General features: G+C 43.9%; 1 protein-coding gene across 4 annotated transcripts in view; it reads left to right on the top strand.

Moving 5' to 3' along the window:
- Window positions 1-26734, top strand: part of EBF2 (EBF transcription factor 2) — a 136500-nt gene that overhangs the window by 18032 nt on the left and 91734 nt on the right. The window lies entirely within an intron of this gene.

Below are 26734 nucleotides of genomic sequence, written 5' to 3'. Positions count from 1 at the left end.
AGGGAAACTGGGATTGGAACCTGCCTTCAGGGCACTACCTCTGTGCTGGCAGAGCTCAAATCCTCCGGTGGTGCTGCCTGTTAACATCTGCAGCAGCAGGCACGACCCCCGTGGAGTGCAGGACTGGAAGGACACCTGAAGGTACCCAGGAGATTCATGACCAATGTCTTGTCCAGAGCTGTTTGCAAAATCCAGGCTTCGAGTTTTTTAGTAATCACAAACCATGGTAACTTCTCAAGAAGTGAGGGCAAGCTTTGATTTACTTAGAAGATCAAAATTCACCAGATCTGAAGTGGTTCTAGTGCGTTCCCATGGGGGATCCTGACCCTGGTGGATTCCCAGGGATCTTAGCTTCTATTCCTACTGTCCTCCTGCTTAGTTTTTGAAATTAGTACCCGTGGTAGTCATAGTTTTGACAGTTTTGAGAAAATGTGTTAACAATTTTGAAAAATGTGTAAAAACTTTTTTTTTTCTTGTGGCTGAAGTGATTCTTCTCAACATTCCTTGTTGCTCACGGAAATTGCTTTCGGATATAAATTGCCCACCCATCAAGTGTGAATGATTTTTTTTTTAAGGTGTTGTTTCTTTATGATTTAAGTTCTATAGAGCATGCTCTTTTGTGCTCTTTTAACTCGGTGCTTTTTCTAGTTTTCTGAAGCTGCAATTGAATTGAAGCCTCCAGGATACTGAAGAGAACTGGATGGCTTTTTTTGGTTGAACAGTTTATTTGCTTACTATTACTTTTTCTTATTCTTAATAAGAGATAAATTGTCAAGAGAACTTCCTACTTAATTAAAAAAAAATCTTAATTCGCTTAAAACGATGGAATGTAACTGGGATGGGACGGCCTCTTCTGGGTCTATAGGTGAAATCACTTGGAATAACACCATAAAATGTGAGTGTGAGCTGTGTGCCACGTGTAGCTGCTGTCTTCATGGTTTAACCGTGTGGAGGCTCTGGAGTTTTCCACCACCTTCAAGCTGGTGGAGTGAGGTTGTTTAGCTCAGTTATGCTTTTAAAATTGTCTTATAGCTTCAATTCCTGCTGCTGTTAACCCAAACTCCTCTGAACTGCCCTGTAAAGAACCCGATGAGGTTTGTTCCCAGCTTTTATTTATTTATGGAAGGGTTGGTGTTGGGATGGGATGGGAGCACAGCGCCGTGGGCTGAGCCTGCTGCAGCCAGGGGGTGGGGGAATGGGGCCAGGCCTGCAGCTGGCTCAGCAGCCTGGGCCTGCCCCAGCGGGGCTCTTGGCATGGGGATTTCAGGAGATGGTGAACGACAGGGTTGGTCCGCTGACGCACGCTGTAAATATTTAGCCTTTGCAAATTATTTTTAAAGAATCCCCTAAACCATAAGCACAGCTGGCATGCTTGTTAGCATCCCTATAAAGAAGCAAAGCCCGTCAGTGCAGAGACGGGGCGGCACGGGTGGAGATTCCCCTCCCTGCTGACACTCGTGCTCTACCTGCTGCACGAATAAACAGAGCACTGAGCTCTCCCAGGCTGTCTGTCTGGCACGTTTCACAAGCACTAAAACTCTCTTTCGGGAAGACAACCCTTGCCAGGCATGTAAACAGCCTGACCATGCCACCGCGGTGTCCGTGCTGTGCGTTAAAGTGCTCTGTGTGAGACGTCCACATTAATAGCACCGGGCTCTATGTCTTCTTGCGCTGTGTCGCTCCCCCGGTAGGTTAGCTTTCATTTCCACTCCCCTCTTTTTGAAAGGTCTGGCTTGAAATAAGTACAGACTTCTGGTGGTTCTCTTTTTTTTTCCCCTTCGTGTCAGTATTCTGAAAAGGACTTTGTCCTTTCCCTCTCCCCTTCAGGCTGACCCTGAAGTCTGTAGGGTAGTGCAAGGATATTTTCTGGTGCTTCGAGGCTGAACTGCATGAACGGAGAGATCAAATTCCCCCTGACACCGAGCAGTCCTGTCACCTTAAGCAAGTCACATAACTCTGTGCCTCAGTTTCCCCCTTCATGCAAAGTGTTACCAAATGCCAAATCCCTAGCTGTGTGAAATGCTTTCCAGAAAGGCTTTTTTTTTTGGTTTGTTTTGTTTTTCTTCCTTCCTTCCTTCCTTTTTTTTTTTTTTCTTCCACTCTTTTATCTTTTCTTTTCTCCCAGGTTTATACGGCAAGGAGAATTTCAAATACATGGCAGAGTTGGATTGTTCTTGTTCCACTCCCTTCTTCCTCCTTGTATGCCTGCTGGGGTAGAATAAATGTCTCAAATCTGCTGCTGTGGAGTGAAACCAGGAGCCCCAGATAGACGCAGCCCTTCTCAGCTCCCCACATGCGCCAATCCCCCCTTCCAAGCCTCCAAACCCCACAATGATCTCTTCTCTTGTCCTAAGGAGTCAAAGTCCTTTGTTCACTGCTAAACCCTGCTCTCCTGCAAAGAGCTGCTGTTGTGCCATCTGTCTCTTTATGAATTTTTTAGTAGACTGGATGTTTGTGGGGAGTCAGTAACTTAAAGTGCACTATACTAGCCATTTGACAAGTGGTTCTCTTACTGCATAATTTGTTTCTTTCTTTCCTGTTTTTTTTTTTTTTCCTCTTTTAAGCAACCAGAAAATTTCCTTACTAGTTTGCTGTCAAAAGCATTTTGAAATATTTGTTGCATACAGGCATTTAGGTTTGTAAATGGCCAGCAAACTAGCGGCTGGCTTGTGTCACTTTATTATTATTATTATTATAATTTGTAATGTAGACAGACAACAGATTTTCTAGAAGGCCAGTGCATCAAAAGAAACATAAATATCTCTTGGAGCATGATATAAAGATGAAGAATGGACTTTTGGGTAAGGAACTAGTTTGAGCCGTGGAAGTCCTGGGCTCTGCTCTCTTTCCTCCATCGCAGACTCTGTGTATTTTTGTGTCCACATAATCTCTGTTTACAAGTAAACCAAGGATGTGTGTGCTTCTCCAGCTTTCACTGATATGGATACATGTGCTGAAAAATGATGGGTGGAAATGCTTTGGGGATGTGGGAACCGTTGCTATTAGGTTGGAGATTGTTTTGGAGTGCTTTACGGAGTTATTCTACCTCAGACTGTCAGTTACTGCCACCTGGGCTGAAGGTTACCCCTTCTGAAACGAAGCCAAAAATAAATTAGATTAGTTTAAATCACGGCTGATTTCGAGCACGGATTTATTAGGAGGTTTACAGGACTGGAACCTCTTTTCCACTAGCTTTCTGTGCGTGTGCCCCTAGCCGTGTGCTGTCATTGTGTGACTGCAGCCATTTTGTCCTGAGCCCTGCCAGGTGCTTGCTGTTTTTTGGGTGTGTTTGAGTGAAAGCGGGGTTGTGAAGGGACATGCAGTGGGTGGGATTGCTTTGGTCCTACCGAGTCCATAACTGGACTGGGACATGTTCTGCTTTCAGAACTTCAAGGTGAACAGGTTGAGCCTGAACCTAGACGAATAAATATAATTAAAAATAAATTTTGATTATTGCTACTGTTTGGAAGCCTTAAGAAAATAAATCCAATGAAGACAAGACCAGGTAAGGATTTTAGCCTCTCTGGACAAATCAGATGAGCTTCTGTGATGTTTTAGTGTACTCTGGACAGCAAGCATGGAGGAATCCCAGCCTTGCTACGCTAATTGTGCTTTAGCTGAGATAACGAACATCGTGGTGCCGGCTGCATTAATCTTGCCTGAACAATGCAAAAAATTGGGGAGAGTTAAAACAGTTTGTGGAAAGATCCTTGCCCACTTTTAAACAGAAGGTTTGTCACTGCAGTTAGGAGAAGTTTGCTCCATCTAAGCGCTGAGTTCTCATAAACAGCAAGTGAGGAGCTGAAATGGCTGCACGGCCCGCAGATAACGAGAGGTCTCCAAAGGACAGATGAGATAGTGCGAGGAACCGTTAGAATCAAGGGCTTGGGTAGTAGCAGAGGGGAATGGAATAAAAGTTTCCCATGAACTAAAGCACCTCTGGGAATAGGAGCCGGTGATAAATTCATTGTGCAGACAGCACAAGAGAAATCCTGGGTGTGTGGAGCAGAAGCGTGCGACACGGGGTCTCTGCGAGTCCATTTTTTTTGAACATTGGTCTGTGTTTGCTTGGATCCTTCTGCATTCATCATTGACCACGCCGATATTTCAGAGTATCTGCACTCTAATGAAAGCATCCCCTGTATTTATGACCTAAAATGGTCTTCCTTATCACCTTGCCACTCCTCGGCCTCTGTCTAGACCTGGTTTTATGGACTTGTCACTTCATTTGCCCTAACCTTTTTTGTTACTGCCTCTTGCTTCCCTTTTGAACCTTTTGTTTCTGCCCATCCCTTCCCTGTGTGTTTCTGACACCATCTGTTTCTGGTGGGATCTCGTGTATTTTTTTACCTTGTAAACATCCCAGGATTTCAGCCTCCTAGAAGTGAGTGCTTCACATCTGAAGAAGACCTCCCAGTGAAGATGCAGTATCTGTTTCCTGCTTTCAGACAGCATATGAAACAATTTTTCTCCTACTCAGAATGTCACCCAAAGTCCTTGTAAAAACGAGGACAAGATTTATATTAAAAGTTTATAATATATATCCTGAATGTGATTCAGTTGGAGCTGGCCTCATAATTTTAAAGCTATTAAATACTTAGGTGATGGCCCTAAGATCCTGCAGGAGGTGTGTGACACGTGAGGGGTGCAATCCAAGCTTTCTGTATTCCAGCCTGGATCATGTAAGCACACCCTGGAAATGCATTTCCTCTCCGTAAGTGTATTTTGTATATCCATCTTTCTCTTACTTAATTTGGAGCCCTAATGTGCTGCTGTCATCCACCCCCACCCCCTTTTCTTTTCTTCCCTCCCATCTTCTCTTCTCCGCTAATTTCCTTCCCAAATAACGAGCTCCATGGGCGTTCCATTTATAACTCCATGTTTGGTGGCTTTTCCTTCAAGTGGAGTCCATTGAGCTTGTAAATTGTATTGGATCAGTGAGCCTATAATGAGGCTTCTAAGTCCAAACAGTGCAAGTCTGCTGGGATTTTATTGTTCATAAAGCTTCTTCCCTGGGGAGTGATAGAGCCATTAGGTGTGCGCTGTGTTTAATATTTGGTCATGACAGGAAGCAATAATTTTCTATCTTTTACTGTGACTCCGGAGTTGTTTTTAAGCAGTCAGCTTATTTGAGCCTCGGTGACTGTGAACCTATTAGGCAAAAGGGGTTGCTCTTTCCTACCTGGCTTTGTACCTTTCTTACAAAGGCTGTTTCAACAAAATAAAATAAAATGAAGTGGCAACTGATCGCCCTACGGAGGCTTTTAATCACTTGTCCCTCTCATGAACTCCCAAGCACTGTCACACCTGACAGGAGATGGCATAAAGCTGATTTCACCAGACGATGGCATTTCTCATGCTGAAGGGATTTTTTATTTATTTATTCCAGCACAGAACAACAAGCAGGCTATACATACGGTATGTTGGAGATTTGGGGTTTTATCCCATTCTTAAATAAATCCACACCAAGACTTTCTTTAATTTCAATGGAAGCAGGAGCAAGGTATTAATTATTTTGGAAGTTGTTGTGTATAATTAAACGGGGGAAAAAAACAAAAGCAACTAATAATTTTGGGTGCCTCCAAATTTTTTCCAAATTTCAAATATGAGCCATTTTTAAAGGGTTCCATCCCTGGATAGCACTACATCTAACAAAACCACTTCCACTGAGTGGAAAAAAAATCCACTTAGAATATTTTAAAGCAAATTAATGTACAATGCAAAAATGAAATGTAACAAAAAAAACAAATAACCCCCCCCCCCCCAAAAAAAAAAAAAAAAAAAAGAAATATATATATATATATATAAAGGACTGAAAAAAAAAAGCTTGCTTTTCTAGAAAAATTGGGATTTGCAATTTGGGAAGGAAAATTCTACATTTTTCCATCTTTTTTTTTTTTTTTTTTTAAGTTTGTCTGTAGCCCTTAGCTTCCTTTTCAAAGAGCAAAGGTATAGCATTATTTTTAAATTGGGAGCCTGAAGTCAGCTGGTAATTTTCCAGTTCACACACACTCCTATTCCCCAAGTGCTTCAAGCTGAACTTCATCCTGCATTTAACCAGTCTATTGTTTTTGAACCAAGCGTTGTCCAACAGAGCCTTGTGGTGTTTATCCATAATACATTCAAGGAGAGGTGTGAGGGAGAGGCACCAGCCCCCCTGTTTCATTTCCCTGTTCCAGCAGGAAGTTTTCTGGTGGCCGTAGGAAACGGCAGCGCAGTTCCTTGCACCAATTCCTCGTCCTGCATCTGAAGAACCAAATGGGGGCAACCCGCAGCTGGGGAGAGGCATGAGGCTGTTGGTGATGGTGCAAATGTGCCTCTTAGCTTAGGCACTGCTACCACTAGGTTAGAAAAGGAATTCCCCCATCCGTGAGCAGTTGTTCTCAGGGAAAATCTTGTAGTTCAGAGTGAGTGTTATTTAGGACATAGCTTCTTACCAGTCAGTAAGCAGAACTCCAAGGTAAGTTTTCTTTGTAAAATGAATATTTCTCCATGGGGGAGAGGAATAGAATGGGATGGGGAGTTTTAACTGAATTTAGAAAATCAATAGTCCAATATCCTTTGTGGCTTGTGCTGTAAGGTTCCTGTTGCTCTGTTTATTCAAGATCCTTTACCAAAGGAATAGCCCTAACCCATTTCTGTTACAGGATTCTCACCAGGCAAGATGAAACAACAAGGCTGAGCTAGAGGAAGCCCATAATGGCCAGTGAAACGGGGAGTTGGCCTGCTGTGGTCCTCAGAGGCACACAGCTGTTAGAAACCCAGCACTTCATATTAATGAAGCATGCTTTAGCGGAAGGGATGGAAATTAGGAGGGATGGAGTCTTGTTTCCCACAGTCTCCTTCCTGTGGCCTGCAGGAATTCGGACAAATCACATCCCCTTGAGCCTACCTTGGGGTGCCCATTAACACTGCAAGACCTTTGAAAGAAGGAGTGTGGCAAGCCAGGTGGGATACGGGACGGGGAGGAGGGCGGTTTTAGCTAGGAGCCAAGTGGGGGTTCTGCAGTGCTAATTGGGACAGCAATTTGAACAGCACTGCTGGTGCTCGTCAGTGCTGACAGAAGATGTTCTGAGCATGCTGGTGGCTGCTTGAGACTGAGCAGAGTCAGACCACGCAGGCTGGCCTGAAAAGAACATGTTCTGACACCACAATGTCAGCTAATGGGGGTTTAGTAAATGCTGGTAAGTACCAACAACTTCTTTCTGAGAACACAGGCTGCTGGCTGAGCTGGAGGAGTCAGGGTTATAGGAGTGTTGCGGCTTGAAGCATCCTAACTTCAGACCCGTATGGCCCGAAGCGGTGAATGAGTGGAGAACTCCAGCTCTACGTTGAGCCCTTTTCCCTCTGCTCCGTTTCTGGCATGAAGGCAGAAACTCCTGCTCTGTGGATTTTTCTCCACTTAAAAAAAAAAAATAAAAAATACAGTAACTATTCTCATTGGAAACATGAATCCCAAGCAAGCTAAAATGGTATTATCAAGCACCACGAGTCTTTTCAGCAGTCGGGCTCTGTAGACTGCTAGGAAGTTACTCCTCTGACAGTTTTTCCCTTTCCCTCCTGATGCTTCCCTCAAAGAACCAGACAACTTTCTCCACAGGCTGTGCCATCAGTTCTGTGTGCTTCTCCTGCTTTCCATTGTTGCTGCTGACTGCACCACCAAGCTGTTTTTTTTTTTTTTTCAGTCTGATTATTGTAGGTGTTCACTTGCTCTAGTTAGGTCTGTTTCTTTGCTCCAGGGGAAAAGTTTTCCACTACCATATTTTCCCTCTGGGTTCTTGTCTTGATCTTTGGAGCTCTGTGCAAGAGGCTTGTATCAGAAAGGGAAGAAATAATTGCCTTGCTCTTATGGCTCCGTACCCAAGAGCGACGTTGTGAAAGCACAGTTGCACAAGGTATGGTTGCATTAGCCAGATACACACGCTCTTTTTGAAAATGCCAGACCTTAGAGGAAGATCACGGACTGTTTGAAAAGAGGTGACACGGGGAGGGTAATGACAGGGGCATTTAGAGCAGTTGAAAGCCAGTGCACAGTGTACAGCTGAAATTAGCTGATGGCACAGAGAAATAAGACTTGAAGCTCAGTGTTGATGCCAATACAAATTGGATTTAATTATTTTTGAAGACACGTGGTTAAATTTTCTTACGCAACGTTGACAAAAAGCTACTTCAGCACATGGGTCCTGGTTCAGCAAAGCAATTAGCACTTGATATTAGTTAGCATCAATATCAAGAAACACGGACATAAATGTTTTGTTGAAACTAAGTCCTGAAAAGAAAATTGGAACTGTTAAGATGCCCATCCGAGTTTCTGGCTCTTTTCAGATTTGAAAACTTTCAATAAGAAATTACAATTTTTGATCTCCTGTGAAAGAAAGGAATAAAACTAGGATTCCCACATTCACATAAATTTGAGGGGGGAAAAAAAGTGTTGTTTTAAACAATTGGTAAAACTGAAAAGGTTTGCCCCCTTCACACATGGGATTTATCTTGTGGTTCTACCTTCAGCTTTTATTCTGGGTAGCTTTAAATGATCCTTGAATTCATTGCTACTAGACTTTTCACTGGGACTCCAAACTAGATTGTGCTAGATACTAAATTTGAGTGTGAGTGAATACTTGAACAGTGATGTTTTCCCAAATCTATATTCTCATTAGGAACATGGGCACTCAGTACCTTGAAGAAAAATAATAACTTTTAAGGTTGAATCCCTGCCAGTGTAAATCATTCTGCTTGATGTTGACAAAATATCTGGTCAGTCAAAATTCCTCTGCTAAAGAGGGGAGAAAAAGTATACAGCGTTGTGTCAGTGTCACTTGTTGACACAGAACCTCAAAAAATCCTCTGGGACATTTTTGTTAAAGGGTTTTTTTCTTTTCCCTTTATCTCAAGCATTTCCCAGCATTCCTTCAGGACATCTGGTTCTCTCATTTTCTAGCTTTACTTCAGTGCCTTCAAAAAATATCACTCTGTTTCTTTCTATTTAGCCAAGCAACACAAGCGGGCTGATAGCCCTGCTTGATAACTTGCCGAAAACATAGCTGCCCTTCAGAAGCAGCAACCTTAACCATTTCTCTGATGGGTAGAGGGACTCTCTTCCTCTGGCTTTTCTTCTGTAGCTTCAGGGTTTTTTTGCAGGCAAAATCGGTGTTACAGATGAAGATATGTTAAGCTCTGTCATTTTCTGCATGCACACGTTTGATGGCTATTTTGCTCCACTTGAGAACGCTGCTTTAGCAAGAGAAAAGCAGAGAGCATCTAAGTGCTGTCTGTCTGTGCAGATCAAAGCGGATTTTAGAGCAGCGTGGATTCTGCTCCTTGGCTAATGTGAATTGTCACGCAGCTCTGACAGTGCATCTGTAAGGTTTGCCTCTAACTCTGAGTGTGTATGGCGCTTGGTTTGGGGCCGTCCTTTCAGTGGCTGTGCTTGCAGTCTGGGGAGATGATACTTCTGGTCAAGAGGACCAGGCTTTGGGGTTTGGTGGGGAATTCTGTCCTGGACCAGGAGGCTTGACTGGAAGATTAGGACCTGACAGTATTTGGGTGTAGCTGGAGCCTGGGGAAGAGACAAGAAGCAGCTAGAGTGAGCAGGTAAAAATGGGGAAGGGGACTGCTCAGACTTAAGTGAGAGTTGCTTCTTCAACCTTGATTTTAACATTTATTAGCTTCTGAATGAGTTTTACAAGCTCAGTAGTACTCCTGTACTTCGGATCCTGGACATGTGAAAGACATCCCGTTAACATTACTTTCAGGTATGGGTAAAGCTTTGTTTTCATTCAAGCTTCAGTATGAGCATTTAAAAATAAAATCTCCTGCTTTTTGAATGCACATTACTTTGATATCTATAAAAAATCTACAGCTGTTCCAAGAGCTGTTTGGGGGCAGTGGCAGCACTGACAAAGCAAAGCAAGGTAGTTTTTAACAGGGTGTGCAATAGCCTGCAGTGCAGCTGTGATCCCACCCATGTACAATGCCTGTAGGACTTTAACAGACTACTACGATTTTGCTTAGCTTTATCCTACATGAATTAAGTCTGCCTGCCTTCCTCTTTTCTCCCCAGATGTAACATTTCAAATGCACCTTGTGTATCTGTAGTGGTCCTGAACAGGAAAGTTAAAGCTGAAGCCATTGGAGACAACTCGATTGGAGTTGTAGCCCTTCCCTGCTAAGACGTGGATCTGAACTTGAAAAATTAACCGAGCCTGCTTCTCCCTGCAGCTGCTTCTAGCCCCCACTGCAAGTGCTAAATAAAAGTGCAGAATGGAAGATTGGCAGCTACCTCCTCCAGCAGTGGAGGCCCCACGAACGAAGGACGGCGTGCAGATAATGAATTGGTGTCCTTATCCCAGGAGACCGAGCACTGCGATGCGGTACCCGCTCTATTCTGCCGTCACCCATGGCATAGCGTATCCCCTAGGTACAAAGGGAACTCCAGGTCTTAGTGTCATAAATCGAAGTTCTCAGTCTGAAACGTGCTTCTCCCCCTGCCCCTGAGATCTGTTGGCCTCCTCTTGCAGGCACATGCCTTGCTTATGACTCGGCACTGTTGCAGGTATCTTTGCTGAGTATTCTAGCCTTAGGGTGGGGAAAAGGGAGCTGGGTCTCTTATGCACAGCATCTCTCTTTGTCAGCGACTCAGTCTCTTGTTGTCTTGTACAAATTACTCTTCCTTTCGAGGACCTGCCGAAAGCTCAGGTGCTCATATTCTCACCGCTGCCTTACCCCCATCCATTACCTGGTGTCAGTGAGATTGGAAACAACGTCTTGTTGGCTGTCTGAATCCCTTGCTTAAGTCTGTCTTCAGCAAAGTTGGCCTGTTGGTAGAAATATATTTGATGGACAATTAGTCTAGAGCCAACTGCAGTGCACTGTTTTGCATGAACTTCTGGGAATGCGCTGCCTAAAAGGAGAGAAACTGGTAATACACAGCAAAAATTAAGACCCAGGTCTAATGTCATGACTTCTTTGCAGTTTGGCAGTATTAAAAGCCTTAAACTGGGCTCCTGTTTACATTGATTTTAGGATCTCTTTTAAGCTCCTGATGTTTTAAGCCTGCCCAGGACAATTGGCCTGTTTTCTTGCATTTCAGTCGTTCCTTCTCCATCTTTTCTGTTTAGATTGGAAGCTCTGCAGTGCAGGGCTTCTTGTACTTTGATTTTGTACTCCTAATGGATTGGAGTCCTGCTGTAGACTGGGTTTCTAACTGCTCCTAAAACAACATGATTGTTGCTACTGTCCACCAAGACGTATACATTTAGTAAGTGAACTTGAGGGACAGAGTCCCCTTTCTCCCAAAGACACATTTTTTTAAATTATTGTGATATATTTTGAATAGAACAGGCTAAATAACCACTTAAATATTTTCAATTTTTAAAGAAAATTGTTTACCAGTTTTTTCTTAACTTTTCCTCCTAATTAGCAAAATGTTTCGGTAGGCTTTATCACTTGTTGAAACCATTAAAAAAACAAAAACAAATTGTCCATAAACATTTCTTCTGCCCCCAGAATGCTGTTGCAGAACTTTAATTTTTCACCAAGGAAATGTGGACTCAGATTCAAAATTTGGGAATTTTGAACTGAAACTGGATTAAATATATCATTAAAACGATTCTACTTGTATGCCCCAAATAATAACCCCCTGATGATAGGGTCTCGTATTTCCGGGCTGCTGGTACTAATTGGCATGATGTGATCTAATCTGTTTGCCGGTCGTTTGGTGGCAACTGAAACGTGAGCTGGCTTTCACAATAATTTACTGCTGCAGTAGTGTTGCTGAAGAACTTCTGGTAGTGGATGAAAACCCTATTAAGTGAAAATGCAAAAAGTAGCTCTCAGTCCATTTTTGCTTGGGCCAATGCCCCCAGCCCAAAGGGTTTGCTGTAAAAGGCACGGCCCTCGCTCCTGTGTGTATGGGGTCAGAGGAGGACGGGGCGGTGTGTACACCTCCTCTGCCTCCCATGGGGGCCTCCCACGGCCTTGGGTCTGGTGGCTCCGTATCACTGCGATGATCCATATGGAGAACTTCCCCCTGGCATTATCCACCAAGAAGTCCACCAGTTAAAACAAAGCTCCTCCCTGATCCCATTGAAAATTTTGTCCGTTGTGGAGTCTCATCCTAAGCCGTGTTTTCTCCTGGAGTTCACTATTGTTTTGTCAGCCCACCCATCACAAAGCAGAGGTCACGTCAACATGACCTTTTGCTGGTACAAGGAGGCTGCTAAATAATTCACGTGGCCAACTTGATTTCGGGGTCCACATTTGTTTTTTCCACTCTCCTAATCAAGATGCTCATTTAATTCTATTCCAGCACCTGTTCAGCAATTAACACCCTACAATTTGCATCTTACCCTGACATTTGCTATCTTTCCAATTAGTTTTTATATCAGTATAATTAGGTAGGGTTATTACAGTGCATCAAGCAGGGTCGAGGATATTCCCAAGCCTTTAAGCTCTTTCCCAGATTTGTTTAGGGAAGCCACTAAGGGTAAACGGTTGATTAGGATCACTGTTTTTCTTCTTCATTCAGATCAGGCGAAAACTGTTTCCCCATGTGGCTCATGAAAGATCAGGGAAATATGTCAGTCTGTAAGAACTAATATTATGTAGTTCGTGACTTTTTGGGTGAATTTACAGGGGATTATAAGTAAGGGTCAGGCTGGGTAGCCACTTGCAGTAGCACTCATGAGGGGACATTACGCTCTTGATTTATATTAAGCTCAGCAAATTGTAACAATGATTTTAATTTTTAAAACCAATTTTTGGAGTTAATGTGTGGGTGGGGAAGAAACAAATCAAAATTAAAGGGCAACCTAACAGTATTGAACACTTAGCCTAATTGGTAAAGACTATGGAAGCAAAATGCCTATTCCTAACACCTTTTAATTTAAACTTCACGCAGTGAAGTTCTTGCTGTTCAGCCCTGCTTGGATTTGATTCTAGGCTCTCCGAGTCACAAATCGCCTTGCAGCCAACATATGAAGAGTGTCTAGCACAGTGGACCTTCCTAATCCTCCTGCAATACTGAACGGGGTGGCTCCTTGCTGCTGATGTTGAATTTTTTTCCATCAATATATGATGCTGACATAAGGGGGACTTCTGTGTGTGCAGGGGAAGTGGGACACTGGGAGGTGAGATCTATAGTATGGATCAGAGAGGAGAAGTGCTTTCTGATCTCACACCACCCTGCTCTGCATGGTGCTGCTTTTGGTTTGAAATTATCTCCCTCCAACTCCCCAGTTCCCCCGCATCTCTCTTAATTCTGTAGGTGCATACAAAGGCCGTATTATCAAGGGGCGATACTGCCCTTGGCAAAACTGCAGTGAAGAAAAGGATGCGATTGCAGGAAGATCACATCTTGCTGGGTAAAGTGAAGAGGTGAATTTGGAAAAAAATAACTTAAAATTATGTCTGGCACATCGCTCCTAAATCTGGTTGTTAATTCTGGGCCTTTTTGCAATGCACTTTAGCCCATTTTGGGAAGGGGTGCTGGGAACCCAGGGGAGAAATCAGCCCCCTCGTGTTCCTCAGCCTCAAAAAGCTGGAGGAGCACAGCCCTCATGTGCTGTACCCCTACAGCCTCAGCTAAGAGCACTTCTCGTGCCTTCAGGTATACAATAGATTTGCCCTTGCTCTATGTCATAGTGCGTTCTGTATGAGTTTCATCTCCCCACATTGTCTTTTTCTTTTCTTTTCTTTTTTTTTTTTTCTCTCCTTTCTTGATAAATCTCCAGTTGCTTTGTGTGAACAGGCTTACAAAAATACAGGGTGGTAATGTCTTGGGAAATTGGGGTAATGAGGAAGAAGCAGAACAGGAAAGGAGGCTGGGGATAGAGAAGAAACCTGTGGAGACAAGGCCAATTAATGGCAGCGATAAGATTCAGAACAAGAAAACAAGACCAGCCATCAGACAGGAAAGTCTTCAACATGAAACCTTGTTTTTGGGGGTGAGCTCTCAGAGGGAGCCATTTTCTCCAGTGTCTTGATGCTGTGACTAATTTTTAAGGTTATATCCTTTGCTGCTGCTTCATGATAGCAGATCCTTATGAGTGTGTTCTCATGACCTGTTGGTAAATAAAGGCATTTCTAAGCCAGTGAGAGGGTTTCCAAAAAAAAAAAAAAAAAAAAAAAAAAAAAAAAAAAAAAAGTTATATGGAAGAGGTATTATTATATTTTCAAAGTAAAACTAAGAGTTTCAGCTTTCCTTGGATGGTGTGGGTGGGTGCACACAAAATACACTCTTAAATTTAAATACCGTACTAGAAAACTTTAAATCTGATAAATATTTGACTTTGGCTGAAAAATGAAAACTTTCAGCCTTTGTTTGTTACCGTGGATTGTTCCTGATGTTTCCAAATCAGAAAGATGGAAAATGAGGCTGAAGAAATGGATAGGAAGCTGGAATAGTTGCACTGAGGGGGTCCCATCTGAAATTCTTTCTTAACCTGGAGATGATAAGGTCTGAAGGAACTAGCAAGTACACCACGCAAATAAAATAAGGCTCTAAGGTCGAAATATCCTGACTCTGAGGAAAGGACTGGGTAGATGCAGACTGTGGGGACTCAACACGCTGTGGTGCTTATTATTATTACTTTTTCCCCCATTTCGGTGACATGAGACACCAGGAAGGCGGAAAGCCAAACCTCTGGCTGGGGAACCTTTCCCCTTTCCTGAAGCCTGTGTCAGGCTTCAGTTACATTTCCAGGTTTGCCTGTGTTAGGATTCCCTGGTGGAGAGGGGGAGGATTCCTGAGAGGTTATTTTATGGAGTGGAAGGAAAGGGTTAGGCTTTAAGGAGGCCGAGCAGAACGCGGCTGTAGTTCACTCCCTCTGCTGGTGCAGTGGAACCAGCATTTGCTAATTGCTTTGCTTCATTGCTCTGTGTGAGAGCAACGTCTGATCTGAAAACCAAGGTAGCAAAGAATTGCCCTTTATGACTCTGAATGCCATATCAAGCTGTACCGGCACAACTCATCTCCTGGAAACACCTGAGGAGGAGAGCAGAAAGGAAAAGGAAGGGAGTTGGGGCAGGGCGGAATCGGCAGCAAGACGAGTTGTGCAAATTCAATTAAAACGGGGGGAGAGTCTTCTAGCAAGGAGATTTCCCATCTGATTTTTCCAGCTCGTGGACTTCATCTGGATGCTTATCTAAGCTGAACCTTGAGCAATGTGAAGTTTTCCCCCCGATGTTCACCTCTGCGTATCGTATTAAAATCTAGAGTCTCGTGTACTTGCTGGGTGGGTGGAGGAGAGAGTAAACAAATAGTTGGGTTTAAAATGGTAACCATATCCTGCATTGTGCGGGGTAATGTCATTATCTGATCACCTTGTCTGCCTCGAAATCTCACACTTCATCTTTTCCCCTTAATAGATTTCACCTTGGAATGCAAATACACTTTGTCACTGCCGAGCAATGCAGTTAATACAGTGCCTGGTCACTCTGGGCCAGGAAGAGACTTTCCTAACATGCATCAGAAATCACTTACAGCGCTAAAAAGCCAGCAGCTCCTAGCTGAATGGCACGGAGATCATCTCAAGCTGCTGGTAGGGACATCAGGAATGGTTTTGATTTGTTTGAGTGTGACAGCATCGAAAGGCTGCGTCTTGCTGCTTGCAGGCTGTTTCTTAATCAGCAACTGAAAACTTTCTCTGAAGATGGCCTGCTTGAGGGCCAGGGCCCTGAACACTGAAAATGTAAGCTTTAGCTCCCAGAGCACTATTTAGATTGAGATCTTCTGTGTTGCCTAAGAGTTTATAATGGAAATTATAATCCAAATCTAACAGCTAGCTTGGAAATACTTGCCAAAGACAGCAGTAACTTGGGCAAGTTACTGAAATTGCTGGCTCTTCAGCTCTTTTGAAAATGAAGCTGTTCCTAACCTGTTGCTTTTAATGTAAGAATTTGGCTCTAAGTCATCACCTTATCTAAGGGGACATAGCACTGGTGAGTGACCTCTTGCCAGGAGAGAGGATGAAGTCAGTTTAAAGAATCTTTTGTCAGTGTCCAAAGAAAGAAATTAAACTTCAGTGCTCAAAACGTGCTCACGGTATTTTTCACTTTGAGTCCTTGGTTTTGTGGCTGACCTGTCAGTGGAATCCTAGGATCATAAAAGTTTGGTCTTTTCCATCCTGCTTAGGTCATCCAGCGCTCTCCCTAGCGTGGCCCTGCTGAGGAATCTCGCTGTGTTTTATTAATATATTCCCCTGCTGTAACTCTGTGCGTTGCTTCCCCGCAGGCAGGTGTCCAGCATTAATGGGAGCTGCATTCACTGGCAGGGGGACGGGGTAGAGCCTTAGCGTGGTGTCCCTAGGAGTGGAAGGGGAAAGAAGTGAATTAAGCAAATGAATAATAATATTAATGATGTTTGCTGAATCTCTCATCTCGTCTCCGAGCCGGTGTAATTGCCTCTGTGCTCTGTGTGAAAGCCAGCAGGCTGATTGAGAAATATAAACAGAATTATTCCCTCCCTTTTTCCCAAACAAGAAGATAGCCATTAATAAGGGCTCTTTGGTTCCTAAAAATAGGAGCACAATTCCTATTATCTAATCAGCAATAGCTCCGCTGCCAACTGCATAAAATTCCCCCTAGTTTTGGGGGATCTGTCAGAGCTTTTGCAGTTGCATTAATAGAAATGGAGTTTCTCCACGTGTACGTGTGTGTGTGAGGACTTGCACTGATCGGGTTGACCTATTTTTTCAACTCCCAATTTATCAACACATTATTAAACTGAAACGATGTGAACCTCTGCAAATCCTTTTCTAATTTTTAAAAGCAAATTTGGGGGGAAGCAATAATAAAAAAAGGCTTATTTTAAAAGTTGAAACCAGAGTTTAAACAAGAAAGAAATCCCTCCGGTTAGGTAATATCAGGAGGCTATTCGGCTTCTCAGTTTCTCCTCCTTTAAATCTTTTTGGATGAGTTCAGTGACTCTAAGCTGTCAGGTGCAAAAGGAGTTGGCTGCTGCCTGGAAATAAATTAATTTGTAGGATGAAAGGTCACACAAAATATTTGGGAATTTTGGAGGCACTGCAGCTGAACTTGGTTGGCACCGGGAGCAGCTGTTTGGCTTGCTGGCTTTCCTCTGCTGGGTCGCTGTTGTGTAATTGTTTTTTGGGTGGTGGTGGGGAGGGACTGCGATGGAAAAGGGGAAATCTGGCGAGTATTGGGCTGCCTGGAGCAGGTGACCAAATTGATTAGCTGCTCCCGGGTTTTGTTCGAGGAGGGGTCAGGGAAGAAAACGCGGGGGGAGGCTCTGCGTGGCTGCGTTTTAACACCTTCTCTGCTAAGCAGGAGGCCAGCTCGGGGTGCTAAATTCCTGTCTGTGGCTGTCTGTGAAATAAATCTGTGTGTTGTGTAGTCCCAAGCTGTCAGCAACGGTTTGCACTGATGGACTCTGAAAGAGGTTTCCTCTCAGTTCGTGGAGTAGTCGGCAGCCGCTAGGGAGCTGTCTTTAGCTCATGTTTCAGAGTTAGCTCATTAGACCAATAACAGCAGACACTTTTTTTTTTTTCCCCTTCAAGAATTTGTGAAGTCGGGCTGTATTTATAGAGTTATGGCTAGACAATAAAAAACATTGCATTCTCCTCTACCTGTTGTAACAGCCCGGTGAGTTGGATGGGATGGGATTTTTCACAGAGCCTCACTTTCCCGTTTGGTTGTTCCTCCTGCACGCTGTGCCCCTCTCTCTGTCTCACAAGGAGCTTGCTCAGGATCGCCCAGTTCTTTGTTTCTCCCAGAGTCAGGGCTCGGCCCTTTAGTTTGATCCCTCGCTCTGAGGAAGCCCTGACTGATTTCTTCCTCCCCTTTGCACTGTCTCGTTCCCATTTCTCTTCCTAAACCTCTCTTTACCCCCCGTTCCCTTCCTCCCAGCTGCGTAACGCCAATAACGTCCCGTGTTGGTTCTCAGCAGCCTTCTTGTGATTCATGAAACGGTGCCAGGCAGAACTGCTGAGCTGAGCTCTTTTCTAGCTCCCCCTGTGAAGCTGCTGCTTGGCCTCTTTTTGCACAAGCCTACTTGTCCAGTTACTCTGCTTTAAAATGTTTCTAGTGTCAGCTTCTGTCTGCCTTACTGATGGATTTTATAAGAATTGCTATGGGAAGATGTGATGTTATCAGTCCGGCCACTGGTAAACTTCAATCTGTAGGATGTGACCGCGCTCCCTGAAGAGCTGAGACAGTGCTGGTCGCTCCTAGCAGGAGAAGGCTTGGAACGACTCCAGGAGCATAAGCCAGGAATTCTGGAGTTGTAATCTGAATATCTGATAGCTTCCCTTCCTGGCCTGAACCAGCCATGTCATGTCTTAGGTCTTTGCTTCAGTTTCAGTAGTCAGTTTTGACTGTTTTCCATTGGAAGCGTTCACTTAGCTAAGAGGAATGAGAAAAAAAAAAGAAAAAAAAAAAAAAAAGAACTTTCACATTATTTTTGTTTCACATTTAATTGCAACTTTAACTGGTGAAAACCTTGATCTGCAGCTTTTCAGCCCAATTTAGGTACTAACAAGCAGTGAAACCAGCTTGTTAAACCAGAGCAGGAGTAGCAGGGCTTAAAACTGGAGCGAGTGGTAAAGCAAGTCAGCAGAAACACCCTGTGTGATCCTACTGGGCTGCATGGTGAGCAGGTAGGAATGCTGGAGGCATTTATTGGGACAGGGAAGGCAGGATGTGAGTTCAGAAGGAAGGATGTGAGTGCGCTGTGACCTCCCAGTGTAAAATGTCATCCTGCAAAGCAGGCTGTGCCTGGGAAGCGGGGATGTGCAAGGGGCTGCTGCAAACCGTGTATTTCGGCCAGGCCTGCTGTCAGCCCCACCGCTCTGTACTTCCATCCAAGGGGAGAAGTGAGTCAGTGTTCCCGTTGTTCCCAGATAGCGACACCTGATGTGTTGGGCCTGGAACAGAGAGAGGAAAATTGGAAGTAAAATCTCTCACTGGAAGGAGCGTCCTGGGGTTGAGTCACTGGTCTGGAGCCCGGGAGGTCTCAGTGAGGTCCCTGTCACTCGGGTGGCATTCACAGCTTGGGCAGGTGAGACCCTTGGGCAGCAGGTCCAGTGATCTTTGCACCCTTCCTCTCCGTTTCAGGGCCCCTGTGCCTCAGGGGTGAAGTGGAGGATGGTTACACACCCCCAGCTTACACACTGATGACTGAAGATATTTAGGTACTGAAGGACTAAAGAGAACCAGCGTATGGGAAGGAACTGGAGTTAAAGACCTATTTGGGTAAAAACGCAAAGGGTTGGACATTCAGTGGTGCCTTTCGTGTTTCTGAGCATGTGGTAGCACAGAGGAAAACCCCAAACTGAGCGAATAAAAATCTTGCTTGATGCAAATGCCCTCTCAGCTTTGGATCTTGGCCTAAACTTTTTCTGGCAGGTACATCTCCACAGAGGAAATGCTCCAAATTGGATTTGGGGCAGCTGATGTTCAGCTTTACAAGAGTAGCATAATTTAAAAAGTGTTTAATACAACGTCAGATTGGTTAGGAGAATAGGGTAGTGGTGGCTATTCCTTCCCAACCAGAAGATTCGGCTTCCTTTGGTGTCGCCATCCCCTAGTGTGCTCTTGTGTAGGACCTGAGGGGAGGTGACTTCGTGCGTGGTGCTTTAGATGTGGCTCCTGGCACCAGAAATCCCAATTGTGAGCGAGAGCTCCTCAGTTGTGTACTCTCCTCTCCTCTTCCTTGAGGCCATCTTAGCTGAGGGGCAGAGCCAGTGAATTTGGAGCTCGCTCCTCACAGCACCACTTGAGTGAACAAGTCCAACACAGCGATAGCTGGCAAAAAGCACTGGCAAAGTGAGTATTAATTAACCAGCTGATAAAGTTTCATTTGGTTAATTTTCCCTGCAATAAAGGACTAATTATGTCGAAATGAGAACATTTCTGAGCACTGCAGCAGAATGGGACTGCAATGACCATGATTATTGCGCTGTGTACAGAACCACCCCGGTCCTCCCACACGCTGCCACAGTGAAAGGAACAGAGGCACAAATGTTTTCAGAGCCAAAATATGAAGGCTAGTTCAACAAAAAGAGGAAATGGTGGGTTTTCTGTTTGTTTGTTAAATCTTTCATCGAATCTTTTTATTTTCAAGAAACACTATCCCTGCACTTAGGCTGATGTGGGGAAACTTCAGCCCAAATGCACCACAGTGCTGATAATTAGACATGTTTTGGAAGTTAGTTGGTGCTTTCTGTTTGCAACTGTTAATTTTCAGACTTTTTATGCACAGTTTTCTTCTCTCAACAATAAGCTCTTGAGACTAGAAAATGTATTTTCAGTTATTGGAAGGAAAAAAAAAAAGGCAACATTTTTTTCCTGCCAAGAATTGCTTAGATGATGATGAGCATTTGTAGTGCAGTACTTGAGGTCAAAATATTTCCTGGAAGGAGCATAACTAATAATGGAGATAACTGTATTGTAACTGTTTCTTTTTTTTTCTTTCTTTCTTTTTTCTTTTTCTTTTTTTTTTCTTTTTTTTTTTTTTTCTTTTTTTTTTTTTTCCTTTGGAGAATGTCTGAAAAGAGCTTGGGGATCCAGAGGTGAAAACAAAGACAAAATTGGAGGACATGAAGGAGTGGGATTGATTAGCAGTATTTCTCCAACAAATTTAATTAGCATCTTTTGTAGTACAAAAAAAAAAAATACTTTTCAGATGCTTTTTTTTTTTCATTACCAGCTTACCATTTGGCTGGCAGTGTGCTGATTTCAGGACGTCTTTCTTAATTAATAACCTTCTTATTTACAACCTTTGAGTTGGGTTAATGGATTTTGCTTTGGAACGTGTAAAATGGCCAGATTCACAGTGCCAAAATCCAGCAATGATTCTGACTTTGATCTGTGCCTTTGGAATGTATGTCTGCAGAATATGAGAATATACACTAAGGCTGTTTTAGGCGTTCGAGGGAAGGTCAATAATCTCATCTTGAAAGTGTTACATAATTCTTTGTGACAACAAGTTTGGATTTAACCCTGTTCTTCACAGCTGCGTTGCAGTTTGGGCTGCTTTCTAGGCTGTCAGTCTCTTCAGCCTGACAGATGCGTGTAGCCCAGTGACTGAAACGGATCAACACGGCAAATGCTTGCGGGTTCCCTCAGACAAATCTACCTTTCTTATGACAATTAGCTTGCTTGTTTGCTTACCCCACTTGTCTGCTCTGCATTGCCAGCAGGAAGCTGTGGTTCTTCCTCTAGAGTGTGTTTTACAGGGATGTTAGCCAGCCTACAGCTTCAGTGTCTTGCTCCCTTTGCTGCTGCCTCTGATCTGTAAGGACCGGGAGGTCTTTCCCAATACCACCCTTCTCCGAGTCCACCAGGCGTGAAGGCAGAAGGAACCCACGTCCTTTCAAGGTCTCTTTCAGCATTACTTTGTTAATGACCGAGAGCAGTGTAACCTCACTTCCTTCAGCTGGCAATAAGGACGAAGCAACACTGAACGATATTGCCCTGGTGGGGGCATTCCTGGTAATGAAGCTTTCCCGGCCCCATCTGGCAGTCTGTTGCTGGCAAGTTCTTCCCAGATGTTACCAGGCTGCTGGTTTCATGCGTGATTTTCTGTCAAGGAAGCCATGGGTTTGGGTTGTCTATCTCATCCTTTCTCCTCCCCCATCTCCCCCAGCCTAGCACGGTTGTTGTTTCTCCTCTGAGGTTAAGCTACCGTTAAAGAGAATAAAATAATGAGTGCAATAAGGAAAGGAAACTGGAGTTTCTTTTTAGCATTTCAATTTTATTTCTGTCAAATGACACTTCAGGAGCTGGAGCCTGTTAATGCTCCCTCCAAGGAGCAAGGTTTCTTTTGAGAGAAGAACTATGGGGAAATGCAGCAGCAACAACAAAAGTGCACCAGAATCCTTCAGACCTGGGCATTCTCTAAAGAGCTCCGGCTGTCATAATTTACACACCTTGCCTAATTCAGAGCACATGTCTCAGCTACAACAGGCATTCAGTAGACATGCTGCTGTCTTCCTCTCAGTGGGCCTGCTGTGAGTTTGTCAGCAATGCTGTTAACAATGACAAAGTAGTTCATCAATATATTTTTTTTAAAACACCAATATCCTAGAAGCAGTAAAAATCTTGTGCACTGTTCCTGTGCAGTCTTCTCTCCTGTAGCCTTGGGGAGAGATGCAGTAGGTAGTAAAGGCAGCTGCTCGGGCAGCTTCTGCTGCTGGATGCGTTTCAGTATCGTGTTCCGTATTCTCCTTTAATCAAGAAACTGGCAGATTGACTTTTAATATAGCCCTGTCTGCGGCTCTTTCTCCTATCTGTGAGTGAGATTATCTGGCTTGTTGGTAAGCTGTTCCATTAGTACAGAGCTCAGAAATCCTGCTGGGCCAAGGATTGCAGTGATCTGGAAGCAGCATTAACTGCATTGCTTATATGTCTACGCTGGCTCTAGGCAGAGCCCCTTGTACTTTCACATCATGTTCTCCAGCCCTTCTAGACCCAAAAGGACATCGCTTCGGGTGGGCACGGCAGTCCGGCTCTTGGAGCCCAGCCCGTTCTGTGTCTCCTGTGTGGCACACAACTAAGGCAGGACGACGTCCCGGATCCAGAAGTGTTTGCAAATACGATGCAGAGATATTTGAGCTGCCTCTGCAGGAAATCCATCTGGATGATTCTATTTCCTGGGGATTTTCCTACTGCTGCGGTAACTAATGCCACCTGAATTACATTTTATAATCCAAAAACTTGCACTTATCTTTGCACCTTTGAGCTGCCCGTTTGCCTCAGTGGTACTGATGGGAATGGGCTAGAAAATTGTTGAGATTAAAGACCAATGACTATATATATTTATATTGAGGCATAACTGAAAACTGTTTCTAGAAGTTGGAACAGAGTTTCGCATGGGGAGAAATAAAAGAGTAGGACAAAAAAATCTGTCTAGCCTGAAACTTTTGATGAGTCCCCTATGGCACAGTGGGCTGCAGGTTTCATCCTGGAAGAAATACTGTAAAAATGGAAATGGATAAAAATGTAACATGAAGGAATACAAAATAATACCTGGCATGAAGCAGGGACATGGTTTATCGTAAGTTCAGTAAAAGAGAGATTAAATCAGAAGGAAAGACCTCAGAAAAAGGCAGGATGAAATAGTATTATCTGAGGTATAGCTGCTTCTGCCGTCATTACCAGTTGATACTGCAGAATTGATGAGGCTATCAAGGTTTATAAATGCTCTGTATGGATGTGATAGCGAGGATAAAGAACTGTGCTTTAAGAAGGACACAGCCAACTGACTGGTGAGTTCTGGTACTGATGGGTAGCTCTAACCATGCACTGCAGGATGGGATGTGAAAGGTCAAATCTCACGTCTGGTGTGGCAAGACCCATGATCAAAGCCTGTGTGAGTTGGCAGAGCTGCTGAAAAATGTCCTCTAAAACAGATTGCAAGACCAAGTTAAGGAAATAAGATAAAAATGCAATGGGAGAGACCAGACAGAAACCAATCCATGGCCTTACACCTTCGATTCCGCCTTGTTTCACTATGGAAATGTGACATGGTTTGTAAGGTTCACTTCATCCTCAGTCTCCGTTTGCGGCATCAATCTGCGAGCAGCCAGGAGCCCCTGCGCCTAAACACACCGGCCGATTGTCTTTTAGGACATGCTGACCCACTAGACATTTACTGGCCAATAAAAGAGGGAATTCCACAATTCTCATACTGCTTTTATGAGTTTCTTGTCGGTCCTCAATTTTCAGCTCTTGGCAGGACCGTTTCCAAAGGGCATGGCTCTGTCACTGATGGTCTCTGGTGCTGTGGGATGGAGCACTGGAGTGGGGAATGGGCAGCCTGGGAAATTGCCCCTCTCGTAGCTGATAAAGGCTTACCTTCCCCCCCTCCTGCTGCTTAAGGAGCTTGGTCTGACTCATGTCTGGCCTTTGCAACATGTGGTAAGAGTTAGGAGGAGGGAAAAAAAGCAAAAAAGTTGGGGGAAGGGGAGGATGGGAAGGTTCCACACAACTCAGTAAGACTGCATAGAATTTATACTAAAACCCTACAGGGAAAGTAGCCACCCCCAGCCCTGGGTTTCTTTTTTTTTTTTTTTTTTTTTTTTTTTCCTTTTCTTTTTTTTTTTTTTTGCAAGTTTAGAGATGAGAGAAATAAAATTTGGGTGAATATGCCAGAGAAATTGTGAAGCAAGGGTTTGTAGATAAAATGAAGAGAGGGATTTCAAAGAGAATAACCAGTTAGACCTTGCACTTGGAGTGGCATTGCATCGTATGCCAGCGGGGGGGCTGCTCCCCTCCCAGGCAGGGGATGGGAAGACTGCTTGAACTAGCGCTTGGCTGCGACGTTGGGTAAGTGTTCAAGGAAATGAAATGAACGTTGTTCGAGCCAAAGTGGCAGAATCCATGGTTTTTCAGTCTCATCCGTATTTTTCAGCCCCATGGAAGATGGTTTGGAATTGTTTCTAAATGCAAGGATTTGTTCAAAAACACAGCTCAGCTGCGAAAGTTCAAGCCTGGGTTTGCTTTGTACCCAGCCTTTCCACTGCCTTGATCCAAAGTTTATAGGAATTGGTCTCGAGTGCATTGCTAAGCAGGGTCTTAGTGGTATGCCTGCTAGTGTAGATCCTGCGGGGAGAGTTTGTGTTTTCCCTGAATGTCTTAAGGACACATTTGCTTATGTTACCTCTGTGTGGGCTTTTTGGCTGCTCAAGTACTAATTTGTTGACACAAGAATAAAACCATCTTTTCAAGCAGCATCTGCTTGTCTTTCTTCCATGAATTCTGCATATTTTCTTCTGTTTTTTCCAAAAGCATTGGGCCCCCATCCAATAACCTCTCCCCAACTCTTCCAAAAAGTGTTTCCGGTAATTGCCCAACAGCCGGAATGAGGATGAGAAAAAAAGAGACTTCTCGCCATGAGAACAATTGTAACAGAGCTACAGTTTTGAATGCATTAAGTACCCCCCAACACACCCCCTGCCCCCCCTAAAAACACCCTCACCTCACAACAAAAATGGGGGCAGTGGAGCCCACAAGAGCCAACTTTATAAGCAAGACGGTTGCAGCAGTGCCATGAAATCAGTTTGATATTTTCTCACTTCGGGCTTTGATTTGTGTGTGTTTACAGTCCATTGGTTTCAGATGGTGCAGAGCTGGAGTGAAAACTGTGCCTGCATCTTACTCCAGTACGGGCAAAGTCTTAGCTCAATGTGCCCCCAAAGGTGTGTTTCAGCTAAGCTAGGTGGCTTTTACAGCTGGCAGTGCTGGTTAATGCTGCTCACTGTGTTCTCCCAGCCTTGTTCTGGGGGAGGTTACCCCCAGAAAAGGAGCAGCGTGAACTGCAAAGGGCAGAAACTTCCTTCAAACCGCACAGGTGCATTTGCGAGAGCTTGGCTGTCAGCAGGTTACTCGTGCAAGTTCCTTAATGAAAACCAAGTCAATGATACATGAAGTATGGCACAGATGAACTTCCATGCCACCCTCGTGCTTCATGGCTTGTGAATCCGGATCGTCAAGCTCCTTCTGAAATGAGATCAATCTTCTCATGCAGTGCCAGATATAGCTCTTAATTGCCCTGTCGTAATGCATTATTCCTTTGCTAATAGTTTGAGTTATTTCTTTGTTAACCTTTACACAGCCAATAACAAATTAAACATCATTATCTGAGTTTAAAATAGGCTGTAAATCTTGAAGCCCTGGTTAATACTCAGGTACTTACAGCGAGGGAGCAATAAAAGGACATTTAATGACGCTCTGAAACGCAACATGGGAAGTGTTGCAAGCAAAAGAGAAGAAAACAGGGCAGTTATGAATTGTCCATGGAAAGATGAGTTTACATAAATGATGTTGTTCCTAAACTGTCTCTGATCACAGGGAAAACAAATGTGGAGAGCTTTTCTTATAAGACATTGGGCAAATAGCACGGTTCCAATGCTCTAAATTGCTTTGACTTTGAAAAATTGAAGGTACGTAGTAAAATTCTCAAAAAAAATGGTAGTGTTGTGCAAATAACATCAACAGGAGAGAAATGACATTGACATTGAGAAGCTGAAATTTGGGTCTGTTTTCTGTTACGCCTATTTGTTCCTCCCTGCTCCCTGCACCTTTGGTTCAATGCAGACAGCCTGTGCTCACCAAAGGTGGTGCCTTGGTTCCAAAGTTACCTGTTACGTGTGCTATTTTAGAGTTGGGAGTGGAAAAAAAAAAGAAAAAAGTAATGATTAGAGATCAAAAACTACCAGAGAAATTATTTCCATTGCAGGTATAAATATCTTGTGCTGTTTGAGGTATTTGTCATACATCTTTTGCTCACTTGATTGGGATATGACACAGCATTCATATCAGGTGAGACTAAATAAGGACTCTAACTTGGAAATCACAATGCAGATGAAGGACTGAGTAGAGTCATGAAGTTATGAATGGCCTAGGGAAAATGAGCAGGGAGTTGCAGATAACTGCTGCTCCTTTCCCCGTCGGGTCACCCTAACTAACCATAATGTATGGCCTTCACGCAAATAGAAGGAAAAGCTTTTAGGTCTTGAATTATGAACTTTCAAACCAATCCTAATGAGCAGAAACGTGCTTACCAGGAATCCAGAGTGTTACATGGGATCGGATGTAAGTGTTGGAGGTGGGCTAAAAATGTCCCTGCTTTTGGGCTGGAAGGTGACAGGAGAAGTGATGATGAGTTTGGAAAGCATTTCCCTTTTGGTGTTGAGAGAACACTTCCCCCACAGATGTGCTAATAACCCACTGCTTGCAACTGCATAAACCATTCCCCTTCTCAGCCCTGCAAAAA

The sequence above is a fragment of the Anas acuta genome, chromosome 27, assembly GCF_963932015.1.
Source record: "Anas acuta chromosome 27, bAnaAcu1.1, whole genome shotgun sequence".
NCBI lineage: Eukaryota > Metazoa > Chordata > Aves > Anseriformes > Anatidae > Anas > Anas acuta.
Note: the sequence above shows the minus strand (reverse complement) of the source record. Positions and strands in the feature narration are given on the sequence as shown.